The sequence below is a fragment of the Ammospiza nelsoni genome, chromosome 4, assembly GCF_027579445.1.
Source record: "Ammospiza nelsoni isolate bAmmNel1 chromosome 4, bAmmNel1.pri, whole genome shotgun sequence".
NCBI lineage: Eukaryota > Metazoa > Chordata > Aves > Passeriformes > Passerellidae > Ammospiza > Ammospiza nelsoni.
In genome coordinates this window covers 56041918-56063681 of record NC_080636.1, presented here as the reverse complement: position 1 = coordinate 56063681, position 21764 = coordinate 56041918, and the positions used below count along the sequence as shown (strand labels likewise).

Here is a 21764-nt window from a genome sequence, read left to right as displayed (position 1 = left end):
GACCATACTGGGAGTCCTACCAAACAGGTTCGAAAGGGGTTGGTAACTCCTCCAATGCTGAGACAAAGCGAAGTCTGATTAATCTGCCTAGCAAGTGTTAGCCATACATTATTTCTAGGTTGACTAAAATGTGTTAACTTAAATTCTTCAGCTACCACTACACCTAGCAATATAACAAAAGTAAACCTCATTTTTCTGTTTTTACTTTGACCTTTTTTTTTTTTTTTTTTTTTATCAGTTTTTAACCTTTAACCCTTTTCAAAATACACTGTACCTCCCACCGATAATAAGCCAAGATTTTCTGCTCATGTGACTCATAAAGACCTAAAGCTGAGGCAGTGTTTAGTCCTGTTGCATTCCGTAGAGCCCACTCCCAATTATATTCCCAGTTATGTCTATGATTACAGGTATCACACCATAAACGAGAAAGTGACAACTGATCCACCCAAAAGGTCTCATCACAACCTCCACAACACAGTGCAACCCAAGCAGCACAATGTGGGCTGTGACATTCAAGGCAGTTCTCTTTTGCCGGTCCTTTTATATGGAAAGATGATAATGATTCAATAATGTCAATCAGTTCCCCGGTCGTCCGGCAACAGCGTTTTATCCCAAAGGGTTAAAACCACCCTCAGCTGAGCCACAATGTCCGGCCTTATCAGGCATTGCACGGTAGGTGGTAATTGGACTAAGAAAAGAAAGCTGTTAGCTGTTTTCATTTATATGAACCTGGAGAGGAGGTGAATGACAAGTCTGAAAACGATCCTTTCTGTCCTTGAGATTTTCACATCCACCTCTTCCCTGGATTTCTCAAAAATGTTCAAAATCAGTTTTATAGTCTGTAATCCTTTAGTCATTTGGCTGAAATGGCATCAGCTGGGCGATTCTCAGTCCTTTGTTGATTTGGAGTGGTGAGAAAGTAGTATGCACTTGAAGCACTTAAAATACTTAACTTAGCAGACTTATTTTTAAATTAATAGAACTTAACTGGCTTCAAAATTCTATGGGCTAACTGTGCTACACTCTTTGCAACATAAGAATAGGCAATTCTAATAACTAAATAGTATTTTCAGCTAGCAAGGTTTCTCTGATGTTCACAACAACACTTTGAACACAAGTCATAAAACAAACACCTATCCTAAAAGCATAAATCTATCTAACATCACTTAAACTTAATAGCACTTATACTTAAAATACTTAAACTTAAAATATTTAAACTTAATAGAACTTAACATTACTTAAACTTATCTTTACTTAAACTTAATAGAATTTTAAATCAACAGAACTTACATGTAAAATCTCTTAATTCTAACAAAACTATAACAAAATCTAACTGATTTTAGACATATTTGTAAATAATGTAAGATCAAACTTAACAGAATCTAACTTATCTTAAACCTAATATGATTTAACCTTAACAGACCTCGAAACTTAACAGCAAATAAACTTAACAAACTTAACCTTAATAGTATTTAGCATTTAATTTAACTTAAACTACTTAATAACAGATAAAACTTACTATAGACATAAAATATAGCATTTACTATAACTTACTTACAGGCCCGATTCTAAAATATTAAGCTAAAATAACTTTGTTCACGTGTTTGCTATAGCATTTCTATATCAAAAAGCACACTCACAACATCTCACTCATACAATCAGTCTAACATATCTTAACATTTTTAAACTTTTCAAAATATAATTCTAGAGTCTGATGTTCCACTGACTGAGCCATCCGGGCTTCTGATGTTAAAGTCTCTGCCAATACAGGTGATTTCAAGACAGCATAACTAATGCCGAGCCAAACCGGCCGAAATTTGACCCATGCATACAGTACGCTGATTCCTGTTTCACAGTCTCTGCCAGGAAAAACAAAAGTGCCTTTAACTTTCCTTGTTTACCATCACTTGTTTCTTAATTTCAACAGGGATCTTTTCCTTTTGTTGACAAAAGTTACATCCATTAGGCTGTTAGGTCTTAAACTGAAGCTTTTGCCGGCTGTGGGGGGGAGGGAGAAACGCTCCCGCTGCAAAAAGCGCTCCAGTCCCGCGGTGCGTGTGTCGGAGCGGGCGAAACCCCCCCCCCTGCGCTGGGCTCTTTGTTTACTCGCCGGCAGGCTGACTCCGCTGCAGGCACCGCTGCACCCGTGGCTGCTCCCGCGGCGGCTTCGCTCTCCCCCCGCGGCGGCTTCGTGTGGTGTCGGGTTGGAGACAGAAGAAGGTGCCGATGCTGCAGCGATGACTTCTGTTGGTGCCTGGTCGTCCGAGCGGCATTTTTGGGCCCATATTATTTGATTTGCAAATGCAGCTGACGCTTGGTGAGGTGCAAGAGCAGCTAATACCTGACTCTGAGAGGACTTTGCCTGTTCTTGCAAGCCTATTCCTGACGTTGATTTCTGTTTGATCGCATCTACCACAAAAGCCTGCTGTCCCGTAGATATGAGGGCCATCTTCTCTAATGCCTCTTCTATAGTCCAATTAGTACCTAGGGTGTTAAGTACTGTCCTAGTAGTAGAATTACAATTTCGGAGAGCACACTCCCTGAGCAATACTCCCCTAAGATATTTTGGCACCTCAGCTCTTTCAATTTCTGCAGCAACCTTGTCAATAAAAGAGCTAAATGATTCCTCTCTGCCTTGCTTGATTCCTATATATACAGGTCTCTCTTCTGGTTCCTTTACCCTTTCCATCGCGAGTCTGACTAACCTTATTGCCTCCCGGCACTTCTCTTGACCTATTAAGGCTTGTGCCTCAGGACGAAAGAAAGGTCCCAGACCCATAAGCTCACTAACAGTGACGCCATGGAGGGGGTCACCCTGCTGCCTTTGTACTGCCACGCACTCGCTAACGAGCGCTTGCCAATGAGCATTAAACAGCAATTGTTGATGTTGGGTAAAGATTAATTTAACTATGCCACGACAATCATTAATAAGAAGAATACTGGTGTCAAAAATATAGTCGAGCATTTGCTTGGCTGGTTCGCTTTTAAAGCCAAACTGGCTAACAGTAGCTCGCAACTGAGATAACATCTTCCAATCTAAAGCACTAATTGTCGCTTGCATACCTCCGCCAGCCTGGGGGGTGAAAATAACCGGACAAGCCAGTTCGCTCGCTAAGCTTATCAACTCCTGGTCTCCCTTCTCCATTGCATCTTTGGCAAGAGCTGCCCACGCATCCCGTCTTTCCCGTGCAATCATCACCGCTCGATCGTTTTCCAACCCAGGGCTCTGATTACTTTTCGGGAACGGGACACACGTTTGTGGCCCTGGCTGCTGCGATGCAAGCAATACGGGAGACTCAGAAGTGCTATGCGTAGCCTGCGGCGAAGCGGGCAATAAAGCACCCTGCGGAGCACCCTGCGGAGCTTGGCTCGTCGGGGGGGCTGGCTCGTTAAAGGAGGCGGTAGAAGCGGCGCAGAGGGTAGTAAAGCGCCCTGTGGAGCCTGGCTCGGCGCCTGGCTTGCCGAGGGAGGAGGCGAGGTCGGTAATGAAACCGTCCTCATTGCAGGGCCGAGAGGAGTCCCCGACTCTTTATCAAACTCCCTCTCTTGATCGTATTCTTTATTACGATCGTGAGCGGCAGTAGCCTGATAGGCAGCCCTCTTTTCCGCCTGAAACTGCAACAGTTCGTTGTTAATAACCCGCCATAATTTACCCATTTTCCTAGCAGTTTTATCATCGTCTAACGTAGCCTGCCATAATATATCACCAAATTTACGCCACTCCGACAACTCGTGAACCGTGTGGGGATTCACAAAGACTCCCCTTTCCAGACCATAAGCCAAAAGACCTTGCAATTCTTTCTGTAAGTCTATACCCTTAATTTGCCTTTTTTGCAAAAATGTAATAAAAAGTTCATATGCGGCTTGTCTTTCCATACCTCTTTTTAAGTGCGCACTTTCACCTAGCAGCGTATTCCAAGACTTCTATGCCGCACGTATCAGCTGGCCCATCTAATTATGGTCGCCAGGGCACGGCGCGTATCGGCGGTTTTCTTTTTTCCTCCGCTTTAATTTCGCGCTTATTGCCGCTCCCGCTGCTTCGGAGCCTGAACCATTCCTCACTTATCCTTTGGTGTTCGCAATCCCCGTGATGGCCGCGATCGTCGTGGTGTCCGCTATCACGTCCGGGTGTCACCAATTTGTTGAAGTGAGGGGGAGAACGACCATCCTATAATGCATCGAACTCCGACTTTATTGATCGATCCGTCACCTTAAATAATAGTGTTAACGAACTTCATGCATATTCCAAAATACAGCTTTATGATAGGCTAACAGAGAAAACTCTAACCACTCCTTTTGTTTTACAATACCGTAGATTGTTTACATCAAACAAAATCAGTGTTCTCACTGTGATACGAACGGTTCCCAAAACTTCCATAACTGTTCCCAGGGTGCCATCTTTTCCCAGAGAGGATGTTACCTTTGTTATGGGAAGACTGCCTGAGAACTTTATTGCTTATACAAGGATGCCTGAGAGAGACTAATTGTTTATAGAAGTCAGGCTGGAAGCTGCTTTGAAACTGCTTCACAGCTACCTGTTACTTTTCTCTCAGCTGCATGGCTTCGTGGCCTTTTTCCTCAAGCCATGCCTGAACTAAACTCCCGACAAACTGTATGTGAATATTCCTGTCAATATTCTTCATCTTAAGGATATTTTTTTTTAAATTGGTAAACAGGACAACCTTCATCAAGGTTTTTACAAGAGGATAATAGTTTGGTCTGAAACTTAGCCCCATTAGTTGGTGTTTTCAGCTCTGGAAAGAGTTCTAGGACAGAACCAAAATGGTTGTAGTACAAGTTGCAAATTTCCTTTGAAAGGGAATAAATGTTCTATAAAAATGTTTGTTTTTTTTTTTTTTTTTACAATAGATTAAAACCCAAAACAACAAAACCCAGAAAGTTCAGAATAAATACATATTATTGATACACTAATAGCTAAGTTTTGCCTCCTGTATGCTCATGTGCTAAATTACAAATGCTTTCACAAATAACTTAGCAGTAGAGACTTAAAATACCTCCTCTGCAGTCAGTCAAGTTCATAAAATGTTGTAAGCAGAGAAAGTTCTTAGTTCTTGGTTAAATTAAATGAAAAACATTTGATGTCTAACAGGGTCATGGCTAGAGTCTGTGCTTCAAATTATTTTTTTTAGCTTGTTTGTTCTGCTTGACTGAGATGCCTGAAGCACAATTATGGTTTCCCACATTAAAGTGAAAGCCCTGAGTAGCCTTTCTAGTGGTGATTTTCTGTGGGATGCTATAGTATAACAAAAAGATGCCCCAGTCTGCAATATCATCTGCAGTTCTGATGCAACTTCAGCTGTAAGCTATGGATCATAACATGCCATGGCTTTAATGTCCACTCTACTGATCCTAGGAAATACTGATCAGTATTTTCCCCTTCCCTTCCCCAACAAGGCACCCAAACAAATATTTCTCCTTCCTTTTCCTCTCCTAGAACACAAGGTAATTTCTGAGGTTTAAATGTCTGTAAGGGCAGGTATGAATACATGGATTTTCCACCAGAATGATATATCTGCTTCCACTGGAGTGGTCAGGTGCTCTAGTAAATTTTCATCTCTACAAGGAGAGAGTTAGAAAGCCACTACATTATTGCCTCATTTGGAAAAGCAGCTGAGGAACAAGAAATAACATGGAGTGTTTTCATACTCTTTCACAGAATTATTTGGGTTGAAAGGGACCATAAAGATGTCATTCCTGAACATTTAGTGGTGGATGAAATAAATGCTAAAGCATTCATATAATGGGCAGTCCTCAAGGATGTGCATGATTTCTCCTGCAGGATCCATGGATCCTGTGCTAGTAGTAGCTCAGCTGAACTACAGTCAGAAGGGAAAGGAGAAAATGTTATTCATGAGAAGGACTTAGGGCTGCTCACTGCTGGGGGCAGGTGAGTCAGATGATTTTGGCAATTCAAGGTGTTTGCAAAGACAACAGACAAGAAAGAGTATATTTTAGAAGGGAACAGTCACAGAGTTCAAGTTCCTGCTAGGACAAGTTTGTATTGTTCTGTTAATATAAATCTTTCTTTAAGAGGTCTTGGGAATGCAGGCAGGCAAAAATGTTGACACCTTAGGATATTTGCCCAGGGTTTTATTCCTCAGAGGCTCTACCTTATGATACTGATCCTGATAAGGGAAAATCTTTCCAAGTGGAAAATGACCGTCAGTTAAACCAACTCTGACTTTTGTTATTCACTCAGTTCAGTGTTGCAGGGTTTAGTATTTTAGAAAGTTCTTTTGGAAAGATCAACTGTACTACTTATGTAAGCTTTCTTTTGTCCTGTTAGCTATTCCTTCTGCTTGGAAGAACATGTCATTTTCTCACTAAGTGCTGTCAGGGACACACTTCAAGGGCTGCATTGTTCATAGAGGAGTTTAATCAGTTTGGAACAAGACCACTATGAGGCAGGATTATATCCAACAGGAAGAGTAGCAAAAGAAGTGTCTTGTGTGTGTTCACAGCAATGCTCTGTGTGTCAGTTTTGCTGTTGGCATAATTGTGTGTGGGACAGGGCTCCAGAAATGTAAGTTAGTTTGACACTCTCATAGCTTAGGAGAGATTATTTTCCATGGAAATAATGCTTCAGACCTAAGGTTTTTCCTTTCAGCATGGTCAGGAAAGGAACCTTCTCAGGTGGTTGGTACATATGAAGCATTTCTCTGAGATTGTGTGGTCTGGTGACAATGCCAGCTCTGCTACTGCCCAGCCATGTCACAGACACATTTTAAGGAAAATCCTTTCCTTAGGATTTTTCTTCTTGAGAAGCTGAGAGGCCTCAGGAACAACATGAAAACAATGATTATCTGCTGCTGTGGAATGCAACAGGTGCATCTGTGATTGGTCTTATGTGGTTGTTTCTAATTAATGGTCAGTCACAGTCCAGCTGTCCGGACTGTCTCTGTCAGTCACAAGCCTTTGTTACCATTGCTTTTCTATTCTTAGCCAGCCTTCTGATGAAATCCTTTCTTCTTTTAGTATAGTTTTAATGTAGTATATGTCATAAAATAATAAATCAAGCCTTCTGAAACATGGAGTCAACATTCTCGTCTCTTCCCTCATCCCAAGACCCCTGTGAACACGGTCACACAGCCACACCACCCAAAGGAAGTTGTGGGCCAGGCCTCTCTCAGCTCTGCTACCTGGAAAACAGGGAGAGCCACTGCCCCACTCCCTGCCTTCTCTAATCCTCTCTGCCCTGGTCCCCCCCCATGCAGGGAGGAGGAAGAGGAGAGGGCCTTCAGCCCCTCTGGGAATGCTAGGGGAGTGAGTGAGCAGCTGTGTCCCACTCAGCTGCCAGCTTGGGTAAAACCACAGCACTTCCACATCTGTGGGGAAGAACATGGCATAAATAGGAGCAAGAAAAAGAATTTTTTCTTCAGTCCCTCAAATGTTGTTGTCACAATCCTCACCTGAAAGTGCCATCTGTGAAAATATGCACATCTGTGCTCAGGTTAAGGTTCTGGCCCATGTAAAGTAAAGGTTATCACTAATTCTGTTTTGTCCTGAGAAGAAGCCTTCTCCTGGAAACAGGAGAGTACACATTTTTCTGTGCAGCAGGCTACATCCACTTGTGGAGACAATAAAGGCTTTGCTGTGGTGCTAAAGCAAATCTGAAGTTTCAAATGATTTCCTTTCAGAGTTGGTATCTATTATTCATCTGAGTGTAGCAGTTCTGAAATCAGAGAACTGCTCAGGGAGCTCCTGGCTTTGACTCAAGAAATAATCAAAGAGTGGAAGAATAAAAAGAATGGTTTCTGCAATATATGGAGCAATGACACTTTGAGATGCTTCAGTAGACTTCTGTACCTTGAGTGCAGCCTTTTATGTTGCCTCTGGCTGCACCCATTTATCTGCAGCCTCTCCCTCTTTGTCCTGGTTTGCTATTCTTCCCTTTGAAAGAACTTATATATATATATAATATTTTTTTTCCCTGTATGAATTGTCTGGAATCCACTTCAAGGGCTTATTGATCTTGATGGAGTTTACTTGCTTTGGAACAAGCCTCTGATGAGGCATGATCTTAAGGTGCTTCCTACACTTTATGGTCTATAGATGACATTCTTTAATCTGCTTCCTCTGTAAACTTGCTGTGGCCAGGTTTTCCCCAGTCTCAGCTTGCTCCTACACCTCCAGTGAAGTGCAGTGAACCCCATCTCTGTCAAAGGAGAGCAAGGCTTGCTTTAAGAGGAGTTGTGCCAAGCTCCCCAAGATGTGTGAGTTTTGGAAACTATGCAAAAATGCCTCTTGCCTCTCAGTGCTGTGCCAGTAACAAGCTCAAGTTTAAGGTTTTTTTTTTTTCAGTTAAAAACATAGAAAGACAAGTTCCTTCTCATCTGTTGCTTCTTACTGAATTTTCTAGAGATTCCTCTAGCTTCACAATTAAGAGAAAGCTACAGAGATATAAAGAAATGTGACATGCAGCGGCAGATCCCAAACTTGGAGTCATGCAATTTCTTGTTAGAAGGAAAACAGGTTTTGCAGTGAATATTGAGAGGCCAGAACATCCCAAATAGAAACCTCAGAGCTGCAGTTCCAAGTCGTGCTCTGGCTGGGCTGTGGCAGGACCTTTGTGCCAAGGGATGGGCATAGAGGGGTGATGGCAATGGAGCAGCTGAAGACAATTTCACAGCACAGAGCTGAGTGAGGACAGCTCCATGGGAGGAGCTCTGTGGCTGCTTTGCTCACAGTGAGCACGCATTTTGTGTGTTCAATGTTGGTATTAAGCTTCTCTTGGAAGATAGAATCAAACAATAGATGTGTATTGTCCCTGACATCTTTTCATAAAAATCCTTTCTTTAGGATTTTTCTCCCTTATGAGAAGCTGTGGCCTCAGCAACAAAATGTAAACAATGGTTATCTGCTGCTGTGGAATGCGATTGGTCTCGGGTGGATGTTTGGATTTACTGACCACTCATGGCAGAGCTGGGTCTCACTCTCTGCTGAGACACAGATCTTTGTTATTCATTCCTCTTGTATTCTTAGCTTAGCTAGCTTTTGAGAATTTTTCCTTCTATTCCTTTTAGCATAGTAATAATGTAATATATATCATAAAATAATAAATCAATCCTTCTGAAATGAGGTCAACATTCTCGTCTCTCTCTCACCCTGAAGACCCTTGTGACCACTGTGACAGTGTATGATAAACAGGTAGTTTACAGGTAGCTAAGCAGGAGGTAATAACAATATTATTCTGTGTCAGTATTTCCATGGCCTTGCTGTTTCTGGTGTTGATGAGCTGTCTGCTAAGCTGTGTCCTCATTTCAATTTTACAATTGATAAGCAGTTACTTGGGATATTTTATTAATCAGAATTTCCTTACACCAATACAAAAGATGCATGTATAGCAGTGAAGCACAGATAACTGTGGGCATGCTGACTAACCTTGCAACAATTCCATCAGAACTGAAGAACCTACTTATACTTTTGTTCTTTGGGATAACAAAGTTTGCCTCTTAGAGGTGAAAACAATCAGTTCTCTCTGGTTTGCAGTGGATGACTCACTGGTGACAAGTGAAGAAGGCATGTGCAAGTGTGCACGCTGCTGTGTGGCACTGCTGTGATCTTATCTGACATGTGATGTGCCCAAGTGGCACATGCTGCATGGAAAAAGCTGGTGCTGTCAGAGATGGGCTCATCTTTTTCTTTCACATCTTGGTGATGAGAGAGAATATTCTGTGTTTTTTCTCATCTGCAGCTTTTCTTTCCTTCCATCACTTTACAAATTGAAGAAGACTATCAGATACCTGAAAAGTGTCTTTTCAATATCTGTGCTTCCTAAATACTTGAGTTTTTATTGTTTACTTTTTCACTGTTCAGTTGGAATTGAATAATTTCTATACCATTCTTAAAATTCAATTTCTCTGGTTAACCAGAACTGAGCTTTGAGGAGAAACTTTGATGTTAGCCTACAACTCCCTGAAAGGAGGCTGCAGCAAGGAGGGACTCAGTCATTTCTCCCAGGTAACAAGTGACAGGATGAGAGGAAGTGTCCTCAAGCTGCACCAGAGGGGGTTTAGATCAGATATTGGGAAAAATGTCTTTGCTGAAAGGGTGGTGAGGCATTGGAACAGGCTGCCCAGGGAGCTTTAGACATTTATGTTGATGTTGTAGCTAGAATGATGCAAGTTATTAACTGCATTTTTTACAGTAAATCACAACTGACTTCACAGTTATATTCGAGATTATTTCATTGATGAAAAATGCAGCTATTGTCTAGTTCACATAGCAAGGGGCAAGTGTTTAGTGCCTTCTTGTTTTTCACACAGCAGGATGTCAAGTTACATGAAAGATGCCCAGTGAGAGGCTGCAAGTCCCATTGAGCTCTGAGAGGTTTCATGTGTGCCTTTCATGAATGGCAGTGAGATCCAGCACAATGCTGCAATTCCACATGGGGTGGTGCTCACAGGGGTCCCAGGATGAGGAAAGAGATGACAATCTTGACTCTATGTTTCAGAAGGCCGATTTTTCATTTTATGATATATATTACATTAAAAGAAAATTATATATTAAAACTATACTAGAATAATAGAAGACAGGATTTTGTCAGAAAGCTTCAAAGGAATTAAGGAATGATAATAAAGTCTTGTGACTGCTCACAGCCTCAACACAGGTGGCTGCCATTGGTCATCAAGTAAAAACAACTCACATGGACCAATCAAAGATGCACCTGTTGCATTCCACAGCAGCAGATAATTATTGTTTTTCTTTTCTTCTGAAGATAATTATTGCTTTTCTTTTCTGTTGAGAAGCTCCTCAGGAGGAAAAAATCCTAGCAAAGGATTTTTCAGAAAATATGTCTGTGATGTTTCACCCTTTTTATTTTAGATTAAATTAAAAAGAAATGTGTTTGCAAATTCTTCTGCTGGGCCCATGCAGAAGAGAGAACGAACACTTCTCAAGACGTTTATCTGTTGCCAATCAAAAACCTCAATCAAGTGCTGATGTGGAATGATCAATGAAATTCTTCACCTGTAGAACATCAAATTCTATCATATCACTAAAACAAGCTTACAGTATAAGAAAATGCAAAAACAATGTAAAGAAAGTTCATTGCTTCAAGTCCAAACATCTGAGTATCAGGAGAAAGTCCATGGACTGGAGATGTTCCTCTTTGACATCTCTGGAAGTCCCTTTTGGTCAGGCTTACAGAATCCTGAAACAAAGAATTGCTAAAGAAAATCCATCAACAATTATCAAAAATCCATTGACAGTTATCAAACAATTCTGAGAAAATTTGTGGAATCTCCTGGCCACAGCCCTTAATTGAACCACTTGGGCTGAGGCTAATTTTTGGCTTTTCAATGCTTTTGAGCTGCTAACTCTATCAACTCTTTTGGTTTTTGGGTTTTATTCCAGAAAAATATGTCCATGACATACACTTTTCTTGCAGTGGGCAAGTCAGTGGGGGGAGGACTGCTCTGTTTTGCTCATAATCAATTCTTAGTTTTTTACAAGTGCATAAAGTATGAAAAAGTGTGGATTTAGTGTGGTGGGTACTCAGCTACAACCTAATCTCCTTAGTGCCTGTGCAATGGTCATATCAGCAGGAGGAAATCCCAAGAAGCAAAACTCCATGGCATCTAGAATGTCCTTAAAGTCCCAGCTTGGCCAGAGGGTCTCTGTTAAGTCTTTCACCTACATGGAAAATGAGTTATCATATCAGTCAGGTGTTGGAAGTGCAGAATCACAACTGAGCTGTCTTCGGGGGAAGTGCAACTGTTGTGTGTCTGACATTTATTGATATTTCCCCAGTATGAGTCTTTATTCATGCTCTAATTAATCATGTGTTCAGGTAGACATGTGGAATTTGAGGGACCTTTGTGCTAAGACATCAGAACTGGACATTTGCTTTGCACAAAGCAGTACATTCATTTTACACAGCTTTAAATTCTCACTGGGAGGATTTTTGCCCCATGTTAATATTTATTCAATACTCCTGTCAGAAGATGATCAGTAGCTTTGAGGGGCTGAGGCCTTTGTACTTAAACAGGGTCACACAGAGGAGCAAAGGATGTAGATTGTGAAAGATTTAGTTCTAGCAAACAGTATGTGAAATAACATCTTTAAATATATTTTTGAGTGCATGCAGCTATTGTCTAGTTCAGAGAAGCAAGAGCAAATCTTCTGTATGTGCTGGAAGTAAATGGAGCTGGTTATGACCTTCTGCTCTAATATTTGGACTGGTAAGAAGGCATTATAATCAAGTGAATATTTTTAGATTAAGGGTTTGAAGTATTAGAAGTTGTAGAATTGCAAGAAATCTTTTCAATTGAAATCTTTGCATATTAACTGCAATATTTGACTAGTTTGGAGTATGAGGACTGCTGAAATGCAAGAGTGTCATAAAGTTCAAGTGTGGAATTTTTGTGAGGACAGAAGCTTTTCTATTCATAATTAGAAAACAGGTTAAAAAAAACCTGCTCCAAACAGTTTAAAGACAAAAATGAATTTGGAGCATACCTACAGCTAAAAATGCAGTTGTACTCAGTACAGCAATTTATGACTTTATTAGGTGACAATTTTATTCTCCTTGATGCTTTGAAAATTTTCTTAACATTGTAATATTACCAGGCTTGTTTGCTACAAGAAATTAATTTTAATTGGCAAAGACCCAGCTGTATCCTGTGGGCCTTGTCCCTGGTGGAGACTTTGTGGATTGTTGTGTGTAGCTGCAGAGTGACACATCAGTTATTAACCTCTGAGAAATGGGGTTAGGATAAGGGAAAGGCTGGCATGCTGTCTTTAGGGACACAAGGAGTGCTACTGGAATAACAGGATCTTGTTTTGCTCTGTGAATATTGTGAAAAGAGACCTTCAGCTGCTCTGCTCCTTTTGAAAAACAAATTAAATTTATGATGGGAGGAACTTAGGGACAGACAGCCCTTGAAGTGAAATACTGGGTTTATTCATAGAAGAGCTGTAATGTGGACAATAGAGGTGTGGGTTTCTTAACACCAATAAGTAAAAGCTGTGATTTTTTTTTTTTAAGGCTAGTTCCAGAGTATCATAGAATCACTTAGGCTGGGGAAGACCTTGTAGATCGTAGCTCACATCATGCCATTGTTATAAAAGAAATATCTTGGTTTGAAACAAAAAGTTTTCTATTTTCAATTAAAATGCAATGCAGCTTCTCACCAGAAATTATGCTTATGATCTTACATCTGCTGCAAGATGTAAAGTGAAAAACAAACAAGATAAATTGATGACAAAATAAAATAAAGTCATATAGCATAAAGGAGGACTGCAAAACCAGAAGGGAGTGTGGTACACTAAAATGCAATATAAACAAGTTTAGTTTCAATTTTTGCTGATAATTGAACTTTCTTTTTTTGGGAATAATCAATCTCCTTAAGTTATACTTACCATGGAAATTCCATTATTGCATTTAATAGCACAAATTCATATGGATGTATAAAAGAATCTATTGCTATACCAAGAAAAACTTGCAATTTAGCCTGACTCTAAGTTTTTGTCATCATAGGAGAGCAATAAATGCCTTCTGAACCTGAACAAAAGACTTTTGTCTCCTGCCCTGAACAAGGTTGGAGTGAGCATGTGCTGGCAATCCCTTTGAATTTCTCCTCTAAAAAGAAGAGAGGGTGAAGTAGCTGTATTTATAAAAGTTCACTAGAAACAGTGTGTGTGTTAGTACCACAAAACTGTCTTGTGATAGTTCTAGCTGAGATGTCTCTCCATGTTTTAAATGACTAGACCTTCATGAAATGTTTCTGTGATAAATGCAGCTTTTCAGCGCATCTTCTTTTCCCACCAGTTTTTTTTTTTGCTGGATCAAAAGTAGATCAAAGGGAAAATTTCTGGGGAGAAATAACATGGAAATTTAAGACAGTAGGGCAAGGAACAGAAAAAAAGAGAAGGACTGGGAACTGCCTTGGGGATGTCTGGACAGCAAGCTGTAGAAAATAGTTTGGGGTTGGAAGTGAATGTGAAGAATGGGGACCATGGTATTTTTGTCTTCCAGCTACTCCAGCCTGCAGAAGAGCAGGGATTTTGGTGTACAGTACAGCAACTCCAAGGAGCAATCAAAGTGGCTCCAGGCAGATGCAGGACTGGAGATGCAAAAACTGCCTCTCCATGGGCTCCCCTTGCTTGGATAGATCAGGCCTGGGAGATTGCAGAAGGGCTTTTGGAGGGAAAGCAGAATCTCCTGCAAACAGGAAGGGAGCCCTTCCACTTCACAGCCCAAGACGCACAGAGTCCAGGAGAACTTGTTGGAGGAAGCTGAGACAGCCAGCCCCAGCAGCAGCCTGCTAAACTGATACTGCTGTAGGTGAGAGCTTGGCACAGGGCAGCAAGGGGAGCCACATCCCTGAGGTTCTGTGTATGTGACAGTCAGTATTCCTCACAGCAGAGAACAGAGCTTGGGTTGTCCTTGGGGCAAAATGAGACACAGCTTCAGATGCCTTAGGGCAGCTCATTCTGTGCAATGAGTGAGAGCCAGAAAACAAAGCTCTCTGCTACACCAGAGTCCTGGATATTAAGCTGATGAAGTCAATTGTACAGCTAAAGCTTTAGCAAATTAGCACTTGGAAACATTTTTATGGACCTAAAGGTGGAATATAATTTTCCTGCTGGCAGTGGGCAACAGGAGGAAAAAAAAGACCTTCAAGATTATTAGTAATATAGTAATTGCTTCAGTTGTCTGCTTTGGGGTGCAGGACATTGATAAGTAAATTGCAGATTCAATGTGCAGGTTCTGACTTAGTCTGAAAGAGTTTGTCACTTTAATGGTTTGTGCTTGTAATGGTTATCAGCATAAATAGCATGGATTAGTAAAAAAAAATTAAAGATACACTGTTTAAATGAGAGTCTGGCCTAAGGAAGGTGGTCTTCTATGAATTTTTAAATAATATCTGAACATTTTTAGCAAAAATGTTAAGAGTAAATTCCATTTCAGTCAAGTGCATGTGATATTTTTCACCTTGCTCTCTGGTACACTGTTTTGGTGTTGGGCGGAGGGTCCAGACTATGAGACTCAAAATCTGCATTTCATATCCTGCCTTTCAGGGGCACTGAAGTCTGAGACTTGCATGTTCAGCAAACAGCAGACACCAACTTCTCCTTTAATCATTCTTGGAATGGAACTCATGTTTCTATCCAGTTTAATTTTTTTGGCCCTGACTTTTCCTTCACACTGATACTTTTGATGGCTCTGTTAACTCCAGAAAGAAAAATGTGAACCATCTAAGAGTGAGGGCCAAGGGCACTGTGTTACAAGGCTGTCTGGACTGAAGGGAAGTCACTTAAAATCCCAGTGGGCATGTGGTCTCAGTTCAGTGGTTCCACCCAGCTGTTCCCAAATGAAAGCTGGTCTTTCTTGCTTTAAAGTGGAGGGACAGAGTAGGGAAGAAGGAAATTAATGTGTTATCTAAAAAATAGCTTGGCTTTTAAACTTGTAATCTTCAAGCTGTACTGCAGCAAAGGCAGAATCTCCAGTAATGAATTTCACAAGTACTTGAGTTCAGTTCATCCTTCTGTCTTAGTTACATAATTGGCTTTCACTGACTTGTTTCCTGAGTCCTTGCTGGCTGCTGCTCTGAGATCCACAGAAATGTCCATTCCTTCCAAATCAGATTCAGGGTTGAAGTTTAGATAATGGCAGAACTGTTAATGCAGGTAGGTCTTGTAGGCTGTATTTGCTCTGTATTCAAGCAAGTGCACTATTAAAATCCTAGATTTGCTGAAATAAATAACCAATTTTGGCATTACAGGTACCAAATTAAGGAAATATGAAAAGTATTTTTTATATTTGCTGGGAATGTCCTGACAAAGGCATGAAGGATGAATCTGACTCCATGTTCTCAGAAGGCTGATTTATTACTTTATAATACTCTATTATATTAAAGATTACTATGCTAACTAAAGAATACAGAAAGGATACTTCCTGAATGCTAAAAAGCCAATAATGAAAACTCGTGACTCTTTCCAGAGTCCCAACACAGCTTGGCCCCAGTTGGCCAAAGAGTCAAAACAACTCACACCAGAATCCAATGAAACAATCACCTGTGGGTAAACAATCTCCAAACACATTCCACAGGAGCACAACACAGGAGAAGCAAATGGGATAAGAATTGTTTTCCTTTTCTGTGAGGCTTCTCAGATTCCCAGGAGAGACATCCTGGGTGAAAGGATTTTTCAGAGAATGTGAATGCTGCAAGTATTGAAGGGATATGATCAAGGGAGTAATGTTTTCTGTGAAAATGTGAAAATAGACAAAGAAATGTTCTCTCAAGTAGGAATTACTAATTATTTTAGAGAGAAGCAGAAACTCAGCTCAGCAGGGCAGAGAGAAGGAAGTTTGTTAGGAGTTGCGAAGAACCTCAAGCTTAAGCTTATTTAGATAGCTACCTGTCCTACGCTGTCATAACACCTGCAGGAAAACACTAACATAGTTTGGTGCTTTAATGGAGCTGATGTCTAATCCTTTGATCCTATCATGTCCTTCCCTTTGCAAGAGCAGAAATGAGTATTAGTCAATGTTTTCTTGAGCTTATTGAGTCTAGCTTTAAACACATGGTGCAGGATTCTGTGTGAACTTGACTGCAGGTAGCATCTGCTAAGTGAGTGAGAAGATGTTGTGAGTATTTTAGTCTTGCCATTTCATTAGAAAAGCAATGCTTTTCTTGTACTTCTCTATATTAAGTCCTTTATATTTTCTTTTAATTTTTTTTAGTGGTATGATAAAATAATTGTACTTTATGGGCACAGCTTAAACTGTTGGACTATGCCCATTTAGTGTTTTCTTAAAAAAAAAAAAACAACACAACTTTTACTGTCTTTTTTGAGGGAGGGTTTTGGATTTAGCAGTAGAGTAGGGAAGCTGCTAACTGAGCACAGCCATCTCAAGTTTATCCTGTCTCCAGATCATAGTAGTGGTTAGTTTTGGTAGTGTGTCTAACTAAAGTCTATTCAAGTTTATAATACAAGAAAGTTTGGGGAAAAAACCAAACAAAACAACAAACCCAACCAATTCTGTGTTGCCTGGATAACCTGTGAGGCAGACTGCTCTTCCCTGGGAACTCACTAAGCTCACATTTGTTTCAAGGCTAAATCGGAATTTTGGAGCTTCAGGCTGTTTTTGTACCTGCTGCTCAGTCTGTGTCTGTTTATAGCAATTGTACATCCCTTTATCTTTGTACCCACTGAGTAAATTGTGCAGGTCTTGGAAAGAGGCTGGAAGTGCTGCTCACTCTCCTGTGCAAAGACTGTGGGAGCTGAGAATTTCAGAGGTTGAATCATCTCTTTTATTCAGATGGGTTTTTAATCTAAAAGTTTTCCTTGAAATTTTAACTGGTTTTTATTTAGGTAATTCAACTTTGGTTTTATGGGAGGTCCTCTGAGTAAAAGAAAATGTCATCATTTACAGGCATTAAAGGTGACAGAGCTAAATTGCTCTGCCTTACACCAGTGAAAGGGCAAAAGGCAACAGATAAGAAATCTTTCTCCTGTGAAAATGGTCAAGAAGGATCAGAGGTTTCTCAAAGACTGTGAAATCTCCATTCTTGGGCTATTCAAACCCCATATTAACCTGGTCCCAGACAGTCTGTTGTAGATAACCTATGTGAAATAGGTGCATTGGATTATCTCCAGAGGTCTCTTCCACCTCAGTCCTCTGCTGTTTGGAGCAGGCTCTAACCATTCCCTCTGTAAGCATCTACTATGTGAGATTGAAACCTTGTAGTTTTGCTACAGTTAAAAGAAAAGGTTTTTGTTCAGGTGTGGAAAAAAAAAAAATGGACTCTCAGAATGCTGTCCTTTTTTGTAGAAACTCATAATTAATTTCATGTTCTGGGCTATAAAATGTGAGGAATTCTAGGCTTTATAGTATTATTTGTAAAAATAGGCTGATTTGTGAAGATTGTGTCTGCATGAAAAAGCCCATTAAGCACTTGGGATTTGCCACGGCCTGATTCAAGACACATTTAACTGGTCTTCAGTTTTAGACTTGCATGTTTTCAGTATCTTCTTCACTGATAGTCCCGTTAAAATATGTGCATAAAAGCAGGCGCAACACTCGATTTGATAAAAGCAGCTTTTTATACGTATGACTTTAAAATGGCAACCTCTGCTAAAATGATACCAGCAAAGCTTTCTGTGGTGTTGATGCCTTTTTAACCTGAAAATTCCCCTTACGGACTTAAAATTCCCTTAATACTGGCTTGCAGCTTGCTTAACTTGATCTATCACTAGGCTTTAACTCCAGAGTTTAAAATTAGAGGTGGGTCTTTTGCTTCACTTGTAGCATGTGTAGGTATTAGAGATAGTTTAAATTATTTGAGTGCTGGCAGGAGATGGTGTGTTCTAACAATGACTTTTGTCCTGAAGAGGATGAGTTGAGGAGCCTTAGTTTAGTTTACAGAAGCATCAAGTGTACATGAGTTTGCTGTGGTGTTGAATTTAAAATACACTGGAATTCCAATAACCTCAAAATAGAAGCCACTCTGTCATCTGCTGTGTGCCACTATTACTGGATGAGCACAACAGGGATGTTCCCATATCCTATAGATAGTTTTCCTTCTGTTCTGCCAGGGTTTGAGAACAGTGCAGGCAGAGAAATGAATGCCTTTTAGAGTTGGCAATTGTGCGCCCACTGCACGCAATGGTGAGTGCAAGTCAGGGGTCTTTGTGTTGTTTTTAAATAACTGAGAAGGACAAGGTGATACTTGTACATCTCTAATACTTCTCTGAGTGAGGTAGGGTGGAGGTTAAGATTTGTATTTTTAACAAACTTGGTAAAATAATGCAATAAAGAAGTGTAAATAATTAATTGAATATTCTTTCTATTAAGGGACCAAGTTATTGGTAAGAATGTTAGTGTTGAGGGTTGACTTTGATTCTTGGCTTGGCAAAAGAAAGCACTTATCTTTACAGAACACAGAGCAGGGCTGTCCATTTCTACATCAATGCCTCTTGCTATGAGCTCTGCTTTGACAGAGAGCTTTTAATTAGCATAATGTTAATTGTAATTAATATAAACAATGTCTGACCATGGCAGGGTTCAGTTAAAGCTGCTCTGGCAGCACTGACACACAATTATGTTTCTCTTAGCTCATGCTGTGACTTCATTGAATCCTTAAGGCTGGAAAAGGCCTCCAGGATCAAGCACAACCTTTGACCAAAGACCACAGCACTGACTGCCACATTCAGTTGTTTCTCAAAACACTCCACCACTCCCTGGGCAGCCCATTCCAATGCTCAATTACCCTTTCAGTGAAAAAATTCATCCTGATTTCCAGCCTGAACCTCCCCTGGCCTGGCTTCAGACCATTTCCTCTCACCCTGCTGCTGGTTGTCTTGGGGAACATACCAACCCCCATTTTTCTACCACCTCCTTTCATGCAGTTGTAGAGACTGATAAGGTGTCCCCTGAGTCTTCTCTTGTCCAGGCTAAACAACCCCAGCCCCTTGAGCTTCTCTTCTTGTTCTCTAGACCCTTCCCCAGGTCCATTGCCCTTCTCTGAATTCACTCTGTTGTGGTTCTTTCAAAAATCTGTCTTCAAAACGTTACTTTTAAGCTTGTTGCATTTGGTATTAAATTGCTATGTTCAAGCTGAGTATTTGGGAACATTTTTTAGTAGCCAGCTGCCAGATAATGCAGGATGTCAAAAGTACTCTTCAGCTGCTTCGCTTTTACAAGTCAATAGACTGCTTTTTTTGGGAAATAGATGAACTTTACTTTTCTTAGGAAAGCAGCAAAAAGCTGTCACAAACCTTGCTATAAACAGTGGGAGAGGTATGTGTACACAGCCAAGTTATCATGATTTCCAAAAAAACCCCTTGTGGAATGATTTATAAACATTTTTAAGAGGAACTCAGGACATGTAGAATTTTGTTTTGAAATAAGCAGAAGTTAATGTCATCAGAAAAATGTAATTCCTAATTGTGAGCAACTTCTGCATTGACTCCAAATTATAAACAGAAAGTGTGTATGCAAGGAAGCTGACTTTATGGCATGAGAAAGGTGGAACAAAATGCAAGTTAGGGGTAAGAGGAGAACTGGAACCAGCTGGGCATATTTACTGCTCTTTTGTTTGTTATAGCTACCTCATTCTGTTATTAATAGTTTTCAAGGTATCTGGTCTGATGTTTCCAGTGCCACAGATGTTGGGAGGAAACATGCAGCTGATGGAGGCCTGGACTTGTGCAGAAGTTCCCCACAAAAGCAAATTGCAGAAAGCATCGTGCTGTGCTTCAAAGGGTGTGATCTGGATTGATTTTCTGAAGGTTGACATTAAGTGGTTGTAGATCCATAAGATAAGGCAGAAAGTGAAACAGGATCCCAGCTGTCTGTGTATTGCAGCTGGTCTGTGTATTCCTAGGGCCTGCATAACAAAAGCCACAAGGACTGGCAGTTGAAGGAACTGGAAGAATGGTTCAAAAGAAATTTAGAATTACAAAATTTCCTTGTAAGCAGAGCCATTACACTTTTTTCACTAAATGCAACAATGACAGCTGTACGTAATGGCGTATAAAGGCATGTGTCTCTGTAGGATAACTTCTATTTTACTGGTCTTTGGCTTCAGTGATATTTGAATTTTGTGATGGATACAGAAGTGTCTGGCATTGGCTGAAATGAATTATTTTTTTAGCTTTCTCAATTAGCTATTGGTTTTGATACAGAAGATAAAGTGTCTTTTGAGCTGATTATTTTAAAAAAAGGCACTGAGAAAATTGATAAATGCCTCTTTGGTTTTCTTAATCCATGATTGCAGAGTTGGTATTTACCATTATATTGCACCATGAGGTAGAACATGGAATAATGCTATGGTGGAAAGAAAACTCTGCAGGTGTTTTTAAATCTGATATTACCCACAATCTTTAAGTCAGTAATGATTGAGAAGCCTTTTCATGTTATGAAGGCTTGTTTAGCACCTTGTGCCAGGCACAGGAGACGATGTCAGAGGCGGTGTCTTTCAATGTTTTGTGGTGATACAGCAAAGCAGACAGGAATTTGCTCCTTCTCTCAAATAACTCTTCCCAAGCTGCTGTTATGGAACATGTTTGTATTTCCACATCTTGCTTTAGAAGATAAGGTCAGTATCTTGCACATCAGCCCTCTTCTGGGATTAAAGTGGGAGAGTTAAGGACACAGGGAGCCAGGGCTCACTGGTGCAGAGTGTGTGAGCAGCTGCCTGCTCCAAGTGACAGAAAATAAACAGGGCTTGTGTTAACAAACCAAACACATGCAGGTGCTCCAGAATTCATGGTGCCATGGGTGATGGATTTCAAGGGGATGGAGAGGACTCTTAGGATTACAGGGAGACTATATATATATTTTTTTGAGATATTAAAAAAAAACAACTTGAGAAATGAGACCTGTGTACAGCTTAATGTGATGCGCTCTCCCAGGAACATATTTCTCATTTTAGGAAGCTGTACTAATATAGGAGCTTGTCATCTGTAGTTCTAGATGGATTTTGAGGCTGTAAAATTTACAAGCCCAACATAATCCAGGCCCAGCTCTTAATCAGTTTCTGTTGGTTTAAGTTTCTTGCATAAGATTCAGTCAATTGAATGCCCAGGAAAACCTACAGTTATTTGCTCATTAAATGTACTGCTTAGTGGCCAGGGTTTTGTTGTCTCCTTTTTGGGCTGATATTTTAGCCCTGATGTACTGTAAGGAATAAAAAGTCAGGCTCCAGTAGTTCTAGCAGAGGACTTGTAGCAAGGCCTGCTTCATTCTGGGCTGCAGTGCAGATGTTACCATGGTGACTTCTTAAACACCA

General features: G+C 40.5%; 1 protein-coding gene across 1 annotated transcript in view; it reads left to right on the top strand.

Annotated features, from left to right (window-relative positions):
• The window catches only part of ARHGAP24 (Rho GTPase activating protein 24), a 250779-nt gene that overhangs the window by 14309 nt on the left and 214706 nt on the right, over positions 1-21764 (top strand). The window lies entirely within an intron of this gene.